Here is an 18,821-nt window from a genome sequence, read left to right on the forward strand (position 1 = left end):
TTCTGATTAAAAACCCAATGTTTTTTCCTCATATACTTTACAATGAAAAATGTAAAACCCACCGCCATGAATTGTGTTGTTGGACAAAAAGAAAATAATTTTTATTCAATAGTGTAACTAATTTGTTAAAGATAATGTAGGTTTGGGAAACTTTCTGAATAATTGGTGGGATAACAAAAGAAAATGAAACAGAAGGAAAAAAAGTACCGGAAGAGGAATCGAACCCGAGACCTGTGGCGTAAGAGTCCGAGCCCTAAACATCTACGACAGACGTCGGCTCGGCAATGCACTAACATTTTATACTCATATGGCACCTAAGAAACTTTCGATCGATTTTTCTCGGGATTTTCCGGATAGTGCGTCCTAATATTTTAACCACGTGATGTTTAGGGGTCCTCTTTCACCACACAAAATTTCGGACAATCCCCGACCCCACGGTCGTGCCGTCTCCTTGTAAGACATGAATAGCATAAGCAGGTTCAAAAGAAACTTCCGACTGAACATCACAATTAAAAACAACAGTAAGTACCCCGATTTGTAATATAGACTATGCAAACTTCATATTCGGACCGTTTTTTGCTGAAACAAGGAAAATTGTATTATGATTTCGCCACCAGTGAGTAGATAGCACTGAGATTAAATGCAGACGTACTGACGCTGTTGCTGTCTGACACAATGTCTATCACGTCTGTCAGAAAACCCAAACGGCGGACGGCGGAATGTGAGGCGGGCGGTCGGGTGCGGCAAGTGGCTGCGGCGCCCTCGGCTGGCGCGGAGTGGCGAGGCCTTCGGCCGTCACCTGGCGGCCGCTCCTCAGTGACGGGCCGGCCACGTGCCGTATTGATCGGCGTTGTAGCGCCAGTTTGATTTGACAGCGGCGTGGGTGGGTCGAGCCAGCCAGCCAGCCCGGCCGGCCGGCTCGGCGCGCCTCACACGGCCGCCGCCGGGGCTGCCCTCGGCGCCGAGGCTCACGTTTCGCCGCCCCCACGCCTCCAGCGGAGGCCGCTGGGGCCGCCGAGTTCTCTACAGGATCTTTGCAACACCTAGAAACTACGTAACAGCCGGCTTAATTACAGTTATATTACAAAGGGTTGATCCTAATTTACAACTGGAAAGATTACAAATTTCTTTTTTTTTTTTTAATTACAAACTTACCAGTTTAGTGTTGATAAGCGGGTTTTTGGTGCCACGACTAGTGCATCATCAAAAATATACTGCCCTCGTCACACACAGTAAAATAAATCGAAGCAAGTACGTGCTCGTGTCATGTATTAATAACGTAACACACGAAAACCTATGGATAATTAAAATAAATCAAAACATAGGAAAAAATTATATCGGATGGTATTATAATAAAGCTTAGAAACAACAGCTGTAACACTACGCTACTTAACTGACGGTGTACCAACGCCATCTGCCATTATAGATTATTTTATTCTATTTTCACAACCAGTTTCGCCAATTCAGTATTCCATCTTCATGCACCTTATGGACCTCGTGTACAGACATTCAGACATGTCGATATTGGCATACTGGAGCCATCAGTATTTGGATGTCGTGTATTCATATTTCACGTGTGTCCTTCCAAGACTTGGCAACAAGTGCATACTGGAGCCGTCAGTGTCTAGATGTCATGAATTCGTATTTTAACGTTTCCTTTGAAGACTTGACAACAAGTTGTTGTCAGATCTTTGAAGGCAACAATTGAAACACGAATTCACGACATCCAGATACCGATGGCTCCAATATGCCAATGCTGTAAGTTTGAATGTCTATACAAGAGATGCATATGAGGCCTAAAGATGGACTATTGAGCTGCCGTGACTGGTTGTGAAAATAAAATAAAATGACTTCCCAAATCGTACGGCTGTTTGACGATTTTCCTTGTTAAAAACTGTAATTAGGCGACTTTTGTGTGCAGACGTGGTGCCAACTCCCTCCAGCGAGCTGCCAAAACATCACTGTTTCCATGCCACGACAAGTCGCCTCTGTTATCCGTGGCAAAGGTGGACATAACGGCTGATAGGTAGGTGGCCACAGTGTTCCAGGCTGATCAGTGTCTTTGCTGGATGTATTCCAATCTCTGTATTCCTCTACAGTTTTTACCTTCTACAGCTACCTCTAATATCATGATAGTTATTCCCAGATGTCTTAACAAATGTCCTACCATCCAGTCCCTTCTTCTTGTCAGTGTTTTCCATGTATTCCTTTCCTCGCTGATTCTCCGGTAAATCCCCTGATTTCTTACCTTGTCAGTCCACCTTATTTTCAACATTCTCCTGTAGCACCACATTTCAAATGCTTCAATTCCTTTTTGTTCCGGTTTCCCTCAGTCCGTATGCAACTACCAGAGAATACTGTGCTCCAAACGTTCATTCACAGAAATTTCTTCCTCAAATTAAGGCCAATGTTTGATACTAATAGACTTCTTTTGGCCATGAATACCCTTTGTACCAGCGCTAATCTGCTCTTCATGTCGTCCTTCCTCCGTGCGTCATTGGCTATGTTGCTGTCTAGCAGAATTCTTTAACTTCAACTTCTTCGTGGTCACCAATTTTGGTGATAGAGGTTGTCACTGTTCTTATTTCTGCTACTTCTCCTTACTTTTGGCCTTCGATTTATTCTCAATTCATATTCTGTACTCATTAGACTGTCCACTCCATTCATAAAAACTTGTATTCTTCCTCACTTTCACAGAGGTCAGCAATGTCATCAGCGAATCTCATAGTTGATATCCTTCCACATTGAATTTTAATTCCACTCTTGAACCTTTCTTTTATTTCTGTCATTGCTTCTTCGATCCATGGAATGAACATTAGGGGCGAAACACTATTTCCCTGTCTCACAACCTTTTTTATCGGATCACTTCGTTCTGGGACATCTCTTATTGTTCACTCACTTATGATTAACTACACAAATATGTGACTTATGAGAGGCTAGTCGACCTTTGTACCCCATTATCTTTAACCCCCTTTGCGTAGCCATGCTAGCTGGACTCCTATAGAACTCGATGCAGAGGGCCGATGTGGAGACTGCCCGCCTTGAGTGAGTGGACAGGTAAATGCTCCTTCAGCATGATCCGAGCTGGCACACGGTGGGAGCTAGTTAATGGGAGCTCCAGTGTTAGGTTCGTTTTGGAGCTATTAAGCCAGATAGCGTTCAGTGCTGGAAAGAAAGCCAATGTCCACTCGGTATTTCCGCGGGGAGCCTCATCTGAGATGTTGAGGCGGCCTTGTCTGTGGCTATCGAGCGTGCAGGGTGCAGTCTTCTACATGAGGCTCACGTCGACAACGACGACTCCTGTCGGATGGGTTCTGAGGAGATCCCCAGTTCGTAAAGGCGGCTGGTGGAGGTGGTGAAGGCTGCTGGCCTCGCGCGCGGGCTGCATGCAGGGCTCGCAATTTGCAGCATTCTTTCCGGAGTTGATTGGGGCCCTTTGGAGTGGAACCGACTGGAGGGCCTCAACCCAAAGGTTTCGTCGACTCTGTGACGGTCTTGGCTGCAGCTTTCTAGATTTTCTCTGGGATTTTCTCTGTGGAGTGCACAGGAAGATTATTTTAGGCTAGAAGGAAGTGTAAGGTGCTTTGATGAACACTCGCCGTCGATTCAAAGCAAGAAGGTCAAACAGCGTTCAGAGTAAAGACATTTCGACTGTCACAATTTTATCAGTAAATTGTCGGATTATTCGTAAGGAAGTTTCCGAATTTACTGCCCTCCAGGAAAGTTCTAGCGCTCAAGTTACTCTTGGGACCGATAGCTGGCTGAAACCCGAAGTACAATCCTCTGAACTATTTAGCGAGTCTTGGAAAGTATATCGGAAAGACAGATTAGAGACCATATGAGGGTGAGTGTTAACTGCGGTTGACAAAAATATTGTCTCCATTGAGGCCGCAGTTGAGAGTGACAGTGAAGTTATCTGGTCGCGTTTAACAGGTGTAGGTGGAACAACGTAATTTAATTGTTGGATTTTTTTAACGGCCACCTAATTCTGCTGTGACAGTTCTAGAGTCATTCAAAGGGAGTCCACGGTCAATAGCGCATAAATACGCAGATCATGTAATACTAGTTGGAGGCGACTTTAACCTGCCAAGTATAGACTTGCATGCGAAATACTTTTGAACATGTTTTCTGAAAAATGTCTTCAGCATCTAACTCCGCAACCCACACGCAGTCGAAATATCTTCGACCTTGTAGCTAAAAATCGGACGGAGCTTATCTACAATGTCAGTACAGAAACGGGGAGTAGCGGTTATGATATCAATATAGCAACTGTGATTACGAAAGTTAATAAATCAATCAAGAAGGCTAGGATAGTGTTTTTGCTAGATAGAGCAGATAAGCAGTTATTAACATCTCACTCAGAGAATTAATGGGCATTAATTAGTTCCAGTAAGATGGACGTAGAAGAATTTTGGGCAAAGTTTAAGCAGACTGTAAATCGTGAACTGGAGAATTACGTGCCCAACTAGTGGATGGAAAAAATCACAACTGTTTAATAACGAAATTCGGCAGATGCTGAAGAAGCAGAGGCTGTTGCAATCTCTGTTCAAAAATTAGTAGAGATTAGTGCGTCTGTGGAAAGGTCTGTGTGTGAAGCATAGAAGAACTACCACCGCCGCATCTTCAGCAGAAGATCTGGCAGACAGCTCGAGAAAAATCTGGTCGTATGTAAAATCGCTAAGCAGGCCCAAGGATTCCATTCCGTCCCTTGTTGATCAGGCTGGTGTGGCAGAGCAAAACAAAAGCCGAACTTTTAAATTCCATGTTCAAGAAATCTTTCACTTAGGAGACTCGCAAAAAACATACCCTCGTTTGATCATTGGAAAGACTTCCGTATGGACAACATGGTAATAAGCATACTTGGGGTAGGGAAAGAACTGAAAGATTTCAAAGCAAATAAATCACCAGGTCCGGATGGAATCCCAGTTAGAGTTTACAAAGGGTGGTCTACGGCATTGGTCCCGTACCTAACTTACATTTGCCGTGAATCTGTCCCCAAACACAGTCACAAGTGGCCGCAAAAAGGCGCAGTTGACTCCAGTGTAGAAGAAAGGTAAAAGAACGGTCCCGCAAAATTACAGACCAATACCACTAAATTCTGTTTGCTGCAGACTGCTTGAACATATTCGCATTCAAATATTACGAAACTTTCTTGAGACTGAGAAGCTTATGTCCACGATTCAGAATAGTTTTGGAAAGCATCGCTTGTGCGAAACTCAGCTTGCCCTTCTCTCACATCATATACTGAAAACTATGGATAAAGGGCAACAGGCACATTCCACATTTCTAGAGTTCCGGAAAGCATTTGACACGGTGCCCCATTGTAGGCTGTTACCAAGGGTACGAGCATAGGGGATAAGTTCACAGATACGTGAGTGTTTCGAAGACTTCTTAAATAATAGAACCCAGTAGGTTGTCCTCGACGGCGAGTGTTCATCACAGACAAAGGTTTCATCAACAGTGCCCCAGGGAAGTGTTATAGAACCGATGTTGTTCTCTATACACATAAATGATTTGACGGACCGGATTGGCAGCAATTTGCGGTTGTTTGCTGATGATGCCATGGTGTACTGTAAGGTGTCGAAGTTGAATGACTGTAGGAAGATGCTAGACGAGTTATCCAAAATTTCCAGTTGGCGCGTTGAATGGCAGCTAGCTCTACATGCGGTTAAGCGGAAAAACAATCCCGTAATGTTCAGTTACAGCATCAGCAGTGTCCCCCTTGACTCAGTCATGTCGTCTGAATGTCTGGGCATAACGTTGTAAAGCGATATAAAATGGAACGAGACTTCGAGGATTGTAGTAGGAAAGACGAATGGTCGATGTAGGTTTACTGGGAGAATTCTAGGAAGTTGTGGTTCTTCTGTAAAGAAGACAGCACACACGACGCTAGTACGATCTACTCTTGAGTATTACTAGAGTGTTTGGGATCCGTACCTGATCGAAATAAAGGAAGACATGGAAGCAGTTCAGGGGCGGGCTGCTAAATTTGACATCGGTAAGTTAGAGTAACACGTAAGTGTTACGGAGATGCTTCGGGAACTCCAGTGGGAATCCATGAAGGAAAGGCGACGTTCTATTCGAGAAACGCTGTTGAGAAAATTTGAAGCTGACTGCCGAATGATTCTACTGCCGTCAACATTCGTTGAGTGTAAGGATAACTGAGATAAGATACGAGAAATTAGAGCTCACATGGAGGCGTACAGAAAATCGTTGTTCCCTCGCTCTGTTTCCGAGTGGAACAGGAGGTGACAAGTAGTGGTAGAGGGTACCCTCCGCCACGCACCATACGGTGGCTTGCGTATTATCTATGTAGATATATAACTATGGCAGTCAGGGCTGATTCTTTCCTCTGATTCATGCGATTTCTTACAACTACTCTTCGGAGTGCTTGAGGAGCCCTGTCCTTGATTATATGAGGTCTGTGCCTGGCCTTGGTTTAGCTGTGACTGTTGCCAATCGTTTCCTCTTCTCAGTCACATCATTAATAGTCGACTTGGACAGCTTTAGAAAGGCTGAAATTTCCAAGAAATAAGTTCACGATTGCGAATATGATTGGACGGTAACTGCACAATGTACGAAGTGCGACAATAAAGTAATGAAACTGTTGTGAAAAAAAATGTTGCTTACCGTTTAAGTCAAGTTTAGTGTTGTCTCCTTCAAAGTCGTTCGCTTCTGATTGCACACACTTTCTCCAGCGGTTCTGCCATTGATGGTAACTTTTCTGGAACTCATCTTCTGTAATATCCTCCAAGACCCTCGTCATAGCTTTTTGGACATCTTGTGTTGTTTGAAATTGGGGTCCCGTTTTGACTCTTGGAAATAGAAAGTCGCACGGAGCGGTATCTGGTGAATAAGGTGGCTGTGGTAGTACTGAAATTTGCTTTGAGGTTAAAAATTGCTGTACTGACAGAGCAGTGTGGGATGGGACATTATCGGGATGCATATCTTCAGTTATTATTAGACGAACCGTTTCTCGATTGATGTCCAGTTCTTCTGCAATCATTTTCACGGATAATCTTCGATCAGATCGTACGAGTTCACGCACCCTGGCCAAGTTGACATCCGTCCGTGAGGTTGATGGTTGTACACTGCGGTCGTCATCGTCAACATTCGTTCTGCCTTCACTAAACATTTTATGCCAACGAAAAACTTGAGCTCTTGACATAACCTCCTCTCCAAAAGCCTTCTGAAGCCTACTGTAAGTTGTCGCGTTTTCACCCAATTTGACGCAAAAAGAAATGGCATACCGTTGCGCAATATTATGCGGTTCCATTGCCGTGACGAGTGACACTAACACGTGTTAACTTATTACAGCACAACTCACGACTGAGCAGTTGCATCGAAGTGTCACTTGGACGAGAAGCAGCTTATAGACCAAGGTCAAAGATATTGTGCCTACGCAAGCCTGCAGGGTAATACTGGCGGATCCACATCTCGTGACATCGTAGTCAGTTCGGCATTACGTAGGCACGTCTGGACACTGTTGTGTATTGAACTGGGGACCTAGAAACGACGGAGAGGCTTCGTCCCGCCGTAAACCTCAGTGGTTCACAACCCCATAACAGCCCACAGCAGTCCATCCACCTCACCGCCGCCCCACACCGAACTCAGCGTTATTGTGCGGTTCGACCCCCTGTGAACGTCTCATACCAGAAAAGTGTGACCCCAATGCTTGCGTGGTAGAGTAATTATGGTGTGCGCGTACGTGGAGACAGTGTTAGCGCAACATCGCCGACATAGTGTAACTGAGATGGAATAACGGGAACCAGCCAGGATTGGCCGAGGCCTTAAATATAATCCATATGCTGGCCGGCACTCCGGACCTCGACACTAATCCGCCGGGTGGATTCGTGCCGAGGACCGACACGTCTTCCCGCTCGGGAAGCAGCGCGTTAGACCGCGCGGCTAGCCACTTGGGCCTCTGAATACCGTTGACCAGACAGTGTAGTAAGTGGCACGTGTACTAAATTTGACTCCAGTTTCTCCAGGATATCTAGCAAGCCGCCTCTTCTTACCATCACGCTCACCACTAATCGTTAAATACCATTAGGAACGCCACAAATGCATCTACAGACCCGACACTGATGTATCTGACTTTCTTTTTTTACACCCATATTTCCACATTTACGAGAGTTTTGGGTGTCTTACCCCAGCTATTAGTGCAAAGTCACTTGTGTGTTAAGCTCGGCCGAAACTGCTGTAGCGGTTGAGATACGCACTATCACCGTCTCCCCACCACTCACCCCCACCCATCCCCTCCACCCCCCACCCAGCCCACTCCAACACACATATCGATTTCTAAATATTATTGTGTTTATCGCGTGAAAACGCGATGCCCCCTACACGCCAGAATTCTTTTTATCGATAGGACTCGAAATCGATAATGTCTGCATTACCTTTCGTGTGTACTACTCGCGTGATCGTAGTAAATAAAGTAAGGTCGTTATGACCAGTGCCCACTATGACGTTGAATACCTCTTGATGGTGTTGTGTGCACTTGAGGTGCAAAGAATGGCATGTAACCTGAGACGAAAGGGGAATTATTGTATCGAAGATACGGGCACTGAAATAAGTGATTTTCAGAACGGGCAGACCGTTACGGCCAGGCGCCTGGAAATGTCTCCCTCGGCAACGGCGAAGCAGTTGGTCTGTTCACGCGCTTCTGTGGAGTCTGCTACCTGGAGTGGCCCGTAATAGTTCCGTTTATCCGCATTTATACACGCTTTGAATATTACACCATGTCTTGCACATTACTTCTTGTAAATTATTTGTCCCTTCGAGTTAATGACAGAGATACATTTGTACTATTCTCAACAGCAGAAGCGAACATAGCGTCTGCTTGTGATGCCTTATCCGCTTGTCAAAACACTCAAGCCGAGTACCTGTAATGTTAGATTTAAAAGTTAGTGTTGTCAAATATTTTTCCCATTATTATTCCACCCGGTGCGACCCAACAATCCAAGGAATTACGTGTCTTAGGGCCATTAATTTCATATTCCGCTGACGAGGAGTGCTGGCTCACATCGTACTGGCCTATACCTACACAAAAAGGAAAATAGTTATGTTCTAGGGGACAGGCAGAGAGAATGAAGTAGGAAGCTCCTTACGATCTAGTGCAATGTAGTGGAACGGCGCACCATTGTACGATCAGAAAAAGAAAACTTCTAAGAATTACAAGCCTCAAAAAAGTTGAAGTAGATACATGGTGAAGTGCAACAGCATTTAGTGGAAAATTCTGTCGCAAGATTATTTACAACTTCCTATGAACTAAACTCGTTGTCTAGGAGTAGCGTCTTTGATTGGTAATCAATACGTCCTCCGTCCCGGATTCGAGACCCATCATCGCTTAAATTTTGATTAATAAGACTTTCGGCATAAGAAGTCAGCCTCATTCGGCCAACGGCCTTGTCAAAGAAGGCGGAAGAGCGGACGGAGGTTCAGAGCACTCTCTTGCCCTGAGGTGGGAAACTGCCTCTAAAGGCGGAATAATTAGAAATTATCAACGGCATGAGGATGCAGAAGACAATGGAAACCACTACATTAAAGACACATAACGTGTATCCACATGTCAGGTGGCCTGTAAGTGAAACAGTGTAATGATGATCGCTCCATTGGCAAAAAATAATTTCGGAATAGTCCCCATTCGGATTTCTGGGAGGGGACTGCTAAGGGGGAATGACCTGAGAATGGAAAGGGGCAGGATGATAGGACATCTGTTAAGACATCAGGGGATAACTTCCATGGTACTAGAGGGAGCTGTAGAGCGCAAAAATTGTAGAGGAAGATAGAGAATGGAATGCATCCAGCAAATAATTGAGGATGTAGTTTGCAAGTGCTACTCTGATATGAAGAGGTTGGCACAGGAGAGGGATTCGTGATGGGTCGCATCAAAGCAGTCAGAAGACTATAATGAGGACATTATTCGCGTAACAGAGGGATGTGGACTATGATATTCAGACAAAGGAGAGAAAGGAATTGCCCGAGAGGAAGTTCTTCAGTTCAGCCTTAAACGGCACCTCATTCCCCATAAGACAGCAGATTGGTAAAGAAAAGTGTAACCACGTGTTTCACTACTTCCTGTACTAATGTTAAGATCTTGAAATCTTGTTAGAGATTGCTTTGGTCTTAATATTAGGGTTATCTTAATGTTCTGAACCATTTGTTGAGCAAAGAGAAATACTGTTAAAGGAAACGAGATGTATGGTGAAACAATTCTTTGGTGCTTCTCTGCAGAATGTTGTAGAAATAACAGCAGTTAATTCTTATATCATGCTTCTGTAGGTGACATGTCAAGTCACAAGGCATTGTCGGGGGTAATAATGTCTGGTTCACTGACTTTTGTAAATCATGTGGAAAGATAACTGCAGCCTTTGTAGCTGGAAGGTTTTTCTTTGAAAATCAAATGTTTAACAGTTGAGATTGTGTGAACTTTTACAACTGGTATTCTTCTTCTTCACAAATTAGGTTAATGAAGACTAAAGGAAGATCAAATGTGAACGGAAGTGCACTTAAAGTGGTATTAACATTTTCGGTGGTCCTTACAGACGCACACATCGCTGACAAAAATACGAGGCATCAACACTTTGCTTGTTCTGTAATTAACCTATTACGGCAGGTGCGCTCACTGCTCTTGCATGTGGGGTGTAATTACAAACGTTGCCATTAGAGCTGGTCAGGTGATGCGGTTAACCTGTAGGGAAATTGGAGATCTCAACCAGTGAGATGTACTAACGTAGGTGAAGAAATGAGGAAACCGGAGCACAGCCAGAGAGACTCGTGGATACAGCAAAGACAACGGAAGTACTTAGTCACATGACAGGCTGGGCTGTGGCGGGTAAAAGCACCTTGAAGAGTCAAGTTAGAGTTTATGTGAGTATGCGCAGCTCTTTGTAAGAATACTCTGTAGTCAGCTGAACGGAATGGGTAGTGGCTTGAAAAGAGATTATAAGATTACTATCCACAACAAAACAAGGATAATGGAATACCTGTACTAATATATAAAGACAAGTTGTAGTTTAACGTAGTTACGAAAAATCTCAAAAAGTTCTCGACCAAGCTGTTTTAAATTTTTACACGATAGTCAATGACCGTTCGGATGAACTTAGACTACACGTTTTTGTGTATATGGTTTGTAAATATGTATGTATATGTTGTATGAAAGGTAAAAGTGCTCAGCAAAATTCTCGTAAAGTTCTTGAGCGATTTACTTCAGATTTATCCCGGATAATCAAATAAACGTCCAGACAGACAGAGGATACATATTTTTAAATATAGCAGAGGAGTTGTTGTTTGAATAGTTCTTGAGCGGTTTACTTCACATTTTTACGTAATACTCTAATAAACGCTCTGACAGACATAGGCTGCATATTTTTCAATTGATATGGCATATTAACGTAAGTACGTAATACATCAAGAGGAAAAGTTTTTTAGTCAAAGTGTCGAAAAGCTCTTAACCGATTTGGTTCAAATATTTACACAAAGCTCTAACACGTTTGGAAGGACGTAGGCTACTTATTTCTTTAGTACATTTGATATGTAAATGTATATATAATACATAAAGAGGAAACTTTGTTAGTAAAAGACTCTTCAAAATGAATGTCATTGGATTTATATGTTTTAAATGCATGTGATACGTATATTTAATATATAAAGGGGAACCGTTGTGAGCAAAACACCCTAAAAGTTCTTGATTGTTTCTATGTCAAATTGTTACAAAATGCTCTTGTCACGTTCACACGAACATTGAATGTATATTGTTTTCAACAACAGTGTACAGATTTTCTATTGAAATTGACTGCGAGAAAGAAAATGCTGTGCTGCGAAAAAGCTTTAGTCCGGTTTCTTTCTCAAAGTCAGTTTTAACTTAGATACCCGGACATTTAAACCACGATACAAATGCTTCTTCCACATATAATTCTCCCTACATATAATTTTAAGCTGAAATTGTGTACACAACAGTGTGCTGTTTTGTTTTCTTCCTCGCCGTCAGTTTTAAGAGGAAAGTTGTACTTATGGCGCCGGCCGCTGTGGCCGAGCGGTTCTAGGCCCTTCAGTCCGGAACCATGCGGCTGCTGCGGTCGCAGGTTCGAATGCTCCCTCGGGCATGGATGTATGTGATGTCCTTAGGTTAATTAGGTTTACGCAGTTCTAAGTCTAGGGGACTGATGACCTCAGAAGTTAAAAGGTTTACGCAGTTCTAAGTTTAGGGGACTGATGACCTCAGATGTTAAGTCCCATAGTGCTTAGAGCCATTTGAACCATATGAATTTATGGCATATCAAATTGTGATTAGAATGCTACTATGGAATGTGGATCATCCGAAACTTTGCAATCCTACCTATTCATAAACTAAAACTATGAGAAAGACTATTGCTGAAGCTACTATCCTCACAGACACAGTAGCTTATATTAATAATCCCTACTGATTTACCCATTTATTTGCAGTGACATCGTTTCCAAATCACGGTTTCTGTTGCAATAACAATAAACGAGGCTCAGGGTCAGAGATAGAGGGTAAGAGGAGATGTACAAAGACAGAGAGAGAGAGAGAGAGAGAGAGAGAGAGAGAGAGAGAGAGAGAGAGAGAGAGGGGGGGGGGGTGAGGAGAAAATGGAGAGAAACTGGGGTGAGGAGGAGATGGACAGAGAGAAGAGGGAGAAGCAGATTAGGATATATGTACCATTCCAGTACATATTTATAAATTACGAAGCATTTTCGGGCTCGCTTGTGATCGATTAAAATTAAGCGATGCAGAAGCAGTTACATCATGAAATGAGACACTAATATTAATAAACGAGTTCTACGATTTGGAAAGCAAAATTGCTGTCCATCGCAGAAATAGATAGGATATAAAGTGCAGATTGATAATCCCAAGAAAAGAATTTCTGAAAAAGAGAAATTTGTTAATATCGAATATAAATTTAAGTGATAGGAAATCTTTTATGCACGTATTTGTATGTATGTACCTTGCTGGAAAGTGAAGTGTGGACCATAGATCAGGCAAGAAGAGAATGTAAGCTTTTGAAATGTTGTGTTAGAGAAGAATTCTGAAGATTAAGTGGATTGATAGAATAAGTAATCCGCAGCTAGTGAATCTCATTGCGTAGAAAAAGAATTGTGGCACAACTTAACTAAATGTTGGGATGGGTTGATAACACACATTCTGACGCATCAAGGTATTGTCAATTTGGTAATGGAGGGAAATGGGGATGGGGTGAGGGAGGGGCAAAAATTGTACACTGATACCTACGCTAGACTACAATAAGCAGGCTAAAGTGATTGTAGGTTGCTATAGATATGTAGAGATGAAGAGTCTCGCACTGAGTAGACTAGCGTAGAGAAGTGCATCAGACCACTCGGCCTGAAGGCCACGATAGGAACACCCTAGAAGTTTTTTCGTTAAAATAAATGACTATTGGGTGTCACATAATGGCTGTGTAGCGCAGATTTTTCTAACCGTGTGACTGAAACTTAAATTTCACACTAGTAATGATTACCGCAGAATGCCACTGAAAGGCTGAGTGACATTCCTGCATGGTACTTGTGCCATAGCGGCCTTCCGAGGTGCCTCAGCACTCTGTCATATGCCTTCTCAAGATCGATAAAGGCCATATCCAGTTCGGCTTGTACTTCTCTGTGGCTTGCCATCAGTTGCTTAGTGCAAATATTAGTTCCTCTTTCCGGCATAAACGCAATCTGTTCCTCACATACTGCGTCTAGAAACTGATGTATGTGAAGAACAGTTTGGGTTTATGCGGGGAAGAGGAACAACCGACGCAATATTTGCACTAAGGCAACTGATGGCGAGGCACAGAGAAGTATAAGCCGAACTTCAGATGGCGTTTATCGATCTTGAGAAGCCATATGACAGAGTGCCAAGGCAAGAGATATGGAGATACCTGAGAAGTAAATGACTGCAAGAAAAATATATCAGTGTGGTCGAAGACTTGTATGAAGATGCAATGACACAAGTCAGGAGCAGTACAGGTGCAACAAAGGCATTTCCAGTGAGAGTAGGACTACATCAGAGATCTGCTCTCAGCCCATATCTCTTTGACCTTGTCATGGGTGGACTAGTCAAAGATGTGAGGCACGTTGGTGCATGATGTTTGCCGATGATGTTGTAATCTATAAACCCATCCAGGAGGCACTTCAAGACAAGCTTGAACAGTGGAGAAAAGCTCTAGAGAAAAGGGGAATGAGAATTAGCAGGGTGAAAACAGAGCATATGGGTACAAAGGATGCCAAAGACTTATATATTAACCTGCGAGGAGAACAACTGACCCTGGTCAAGAAATTTAAATACGTAGGCTCTTACATGCAAAGTGATGGAGGACTGGAGGCCGAAATACAGCACAGGATAAGTAGTGGATGGATGAACTGGAGGAAACTGAGCGGAGTACTGTGTGCTAAGAAGGTTAGCTGCAGAATGAAAGGAAAGCTTTACAAGTCTTTGGTGAGGCCTGCGATGCTGTATAGCGCAGGAACGTGGTCAATTACGAAAGCCCAAGAGAAAAAGGTGGAAGTGGCAGGAATGTGAATGTTAAGGTGGATGGGTGGGATGACACGAAAGGATAGACTAAGGAATGAGTACATCAGGGGAACAGTGAAAGTGGGGCCCATAGGGAGGAAGGTCCAAGAAAGTAGGCTAAGATGGTATGGACATGTGCAGAGTACTACGTGGGGAGAGGAATTGAAGACCTAGAAATCGATGGACCAAGGAGAAGAGGAAGACCGAAACTGAGATGAAGGACAAGGCAGCAGGAGACCTACAGGAGAAAGGATGGCTCAGAGAAGAAGCACTGGATAGACATTTATGGAAGAGAAGGATCCACATGACGTGGGAAATGGCTGAGATGATGATGATGATGATGATGAATGAAGTAAAGTTGTGGTATTTTTACGTTATCGTTGTTTCTGGTCAAATGCAATTACAAGGACAAGTCCTCTGCCGGGAAGTAAAGGCAGAAAATCGATTTTTTTTACGGTAGCCAGCTTTTCTCCTATTTTTTTTATGAATAGATTGAATTCCGGAAGAGCCAGTCTGTATTGTCTGCACAACATCCAGCTATGGGCATGGTGTCATCACTGGTATCGAAATATTTTTCAGCCCAAGGTTTATATAGATGTGGAAATAGGTGGAATTTAGAGAACACTGAATGTAATGAATAAGACAGGTGTTTTTTTAATTCCTAATTGAAATCTGCCAGTTTTCTCCTTGCCGAGGCACATTTCACTCTTCTAAAAACTCTGCCTTGGAAAACGAGATGAGCTTGAAGTTCGGAAGGTCCGAAGTTTACAGTTGCCAATAAAGAATGAGTAATATGGACGGATCCGAGCGAGGCGGCGCAGTGGTTAGCACACTCGACTCGCATTCGGGAGGACAACGGTTCAATCCCGCTTCCGGCCATCCTGATTTAGGTTTTCCGTGATTTCCCTAAATCGCTTCAGGCAAATGCTGGATGGTTCCTTTGAAAGGGCACGGCCGACTTCCTTCCCCATCCTTCCCTAATCCAATGAGACCGATGACCTCGCTGATTGTTCTCTTCCACTAAATCAATCCAACCCAACATGAACGAAATTGGTAAACGGTACAAATAATAATTTACAGTTTTCAGAATTGACTATTATGGTCATTAATGTAAATTTGCTTTCAGTAGATTAACACGGAATTGGATCGCTACTAGGTTATGGGAGGAGAAGTGAAGCATTATGAAGTATATCCAGTTCCTCCGTCTATTTATGGACATTTAAAAGAACACAGTGAAATGTAATACAAAGAATTCAGTATCTCAGGTGTCCAAATATTTCAACGAGACTATGCTCTAATAAATATGGATAGATTACTATTATTGAAGAATGCGTGCCATAATACCTCTCCTACTGTCTTAAGACACCACTTCAGTCACTCGACTTTAACTCACACAACATCTCTGAGCGGTACTGGAGAGAAAAGTGGTCGTACATAAACCAAGTAGCACGGTGAGGAGAACTATAAGCCTCAGCTCACGCGTGCAAACGTCTTGTTTAGCAAATCCAGCGTTGGTACTGATGTGTCCCGTTCTAGGGAGACATCCAAAAAAGAAGGCAAGTAATCAGAGTAACGCAAACTTATTGATAAACACAGTTCCTGTGAGTCTGAATAGAACAGAAGTCTTCAGAAACGAAATAAATGAAAATTCTTCATCAGTGAAATTAGTTCAAAGTTGCAAGTTCACAGAACAAATAATTAAGTTCCACAGTACATGAAACAGTTCATCTCTTTAAAAAACCAACAAACAGAGAAAAGGCTTTCCTCAGCTCGGTTTTAGTAAAATAGCCTGCAGATAAACTCAGTTTATAGGGAGAACAAACACTTAACGAAATCTTATGTAAGTACTTCACTTGCTGTATTATCAAGAGTACAACAGTAAAGAAAAGTAAGTGTCAATACGACAAGCATAGAAAACTTTAAGCCTAACATATCTTGTAAGTCAGTAGAACAATAGAACAAATGATGCAAAGTCCCAGCGGGCACGTCACCAAACACTTAAGAGTCCCAGGGCAGTGGATGGTGCTGAGACGCTGGCGAGATGTAGACGAACGTCTTCCACTTGCTGGCTGCGACGGAACTGCTGTCTGGATCTCGTTCACCGGCCTAAATGCCCGCCTTACGGATGGATGCTTCAGGGCCTATTTTCAGTACGTGACGCGGTGGATTCATGAAGAGGTGCAGTTTCTCAACGACCTCGATTGTCACTGTGTGCGCCTCCTGGCCGGAGCGCTGCTCACGCCGTCTGCTGGCCTGGCTGCTGAGCTCCGGGGTTCCAAAGGGGTGGAGCTTGCTGCAACCCGCACAACGTATACGTTGCGCGTAGTGTTGTTGGCGCCTACTGTCTAGGTCGCCAGGACAGGTTCCACATGTTCAATGATGAAAATATGTAACCTTCTCCTCATTGTGATCTGCAAGGACTAAACAGTCTGGCCCAGTGCTTGGTCTTGCCGGTTCTCTCCTGCCCGTAAGTCGGTATCTACAACCTTTGAGACAGACACAACGATATACAGTCAGTTCCGCAAGAAAGTGTACGCCGTTATCTGTATGAAATAAAAGGCACTGTTATAATATATGTTTATACAAAAATACGTTATATTACTAACTGCACAATTACCTAATAGTTAATCCAGTCCCCGCCATCATCGCTTATAGCTTGGAACCCTAGCCCTCTCTCCGATAAATCGTTCACGTTTCCAACCTCTAAATATCGTTTGACCCACATAGCAACGAATGTCTCTGACTTTCTAAGAATATTAGCGGCATCTCCATATGAAAGTTTCGCTCCCTTTGGATGATTTACAAGGAACGCTGCCTCGTGAAGCTTCAAATACCGACAGTACGAAACATTCAACTCTTTCATTTTTTAGCTGTTCACTGTCCAAAAGCGCATTGATTACAGATTCTTCGAGACCACTACCAGGGACGTAGCTGCGGATTTTACATTTAAGATAATAGCGTACACTTTCTTGTCAAACTGACTGTAAAAGTCACATAATCACTTCTTACATTACCCTTTACAAATGAACATAGTTATTTGTGTGTCTTTATTCTTAGAATATCGCTCAGCCTGTAGACGAAACATCATTCCAGAAGACCGAATTTTTGCAGTTTGTTTTCGTAAGTGTCTTTGTTTCTCAATAATACAATGCTTGTGTCATTGTTTAGTACTGCACTGTTCCGAAAATTTGACAGAAAATTACCGGTTTTTATCATGGTATCACCATCGCTATTTTCACGTAATGTCCATTCTAGATACTTGAATTCTGTCTTTTATATAGCAGCATACAGACGATTACCCTGGAAGGAAATTACTTGTTTTTTATGGGTAAGTTCAAGAAAATTATAACTGTGCAGACGTGGGTATCCCACTGAAACAAAATATTCGTACATCCACAAATCAACGACTTCTATCTCTTGAGCTTTCAGTTTGTTGTGGATATTCGGGTCCATGACAGTTTTTCAAGTTTTGGATGTTGGTTTCTTGTTGTGTGACTTGTTTATTTCTCATTTCCAAACATGTGTAATCTGTAACACGACATATTACCAGAATCTTTCCAACATAAAATCTCTGGCTTGTGTAACGCCTGTGGCAGTCATAAGGCCTCACCCTGTCCTGACACGTACTACCTACGTTCAGTTGAGATATCTTCTTTTATTCTGACACCTACATCAGTTATTAATTAATACGATGTTAATTTAGGTGAAGACCATTTTACTGTTTGGTTTAGCACTCCATAATAAAAAATAGGACTCTTCCACAAGTTCCAGTGCTGTAAATAGGAAAATCATGTGTATAAGACACTGACTCAATCGGATTCATGTATTCGTAAGGATACACTATATGACCAGTAGCATCCAGAGACCCCTATGTAATGCGGAATTGACACTAGATATCACGAGAGCTGCACCCGTCAGTATAAAAGGAGATGTGGAGTATTTTGGTATCAGTAGAGAAATAATAACTATACAATGGATGTGTCAGGACAGTTCTGTGGCTTCGAATGTGGACTAGTGTTACGATATCGGGGCGCTATTCGTAGTTAGGATGTGGTCTCGTTATTGCGCTTAAGAAAATGCTAAATGCGGTAAGATGTGAGCAGATTCCACCGTACTGTGCACAGTCCCGTAGTGAAAATTATGGAATGATTTGGTGTGAGTCAGAATGTTGACTTCGCTCCAGACCCCAGCGTCCAACATAAATACCTTTGCTGTTTTCTGCTGTTGAGGAAGAATGGGTTGTCATTGCTCCATACAGACAGACAACTCGTTGAAAGTGTCCGCAGTA

The sequence above is a fragment of the Schistocerca americana genome, chromosome 1 (assembly GCF_021461395.2).
Source record: "Schistocerca americana isolate TAMUIC-IGC-003095 chromosome 1, iqSchAmer2.1, whole genome shotgun sequence".
Taxonomy (NCBI): Eukaryota; Metazoa; Arthropoda; class Insecta; order Orthoptera; family Acrididae; genus Schistocerca; species Schistocerca americana.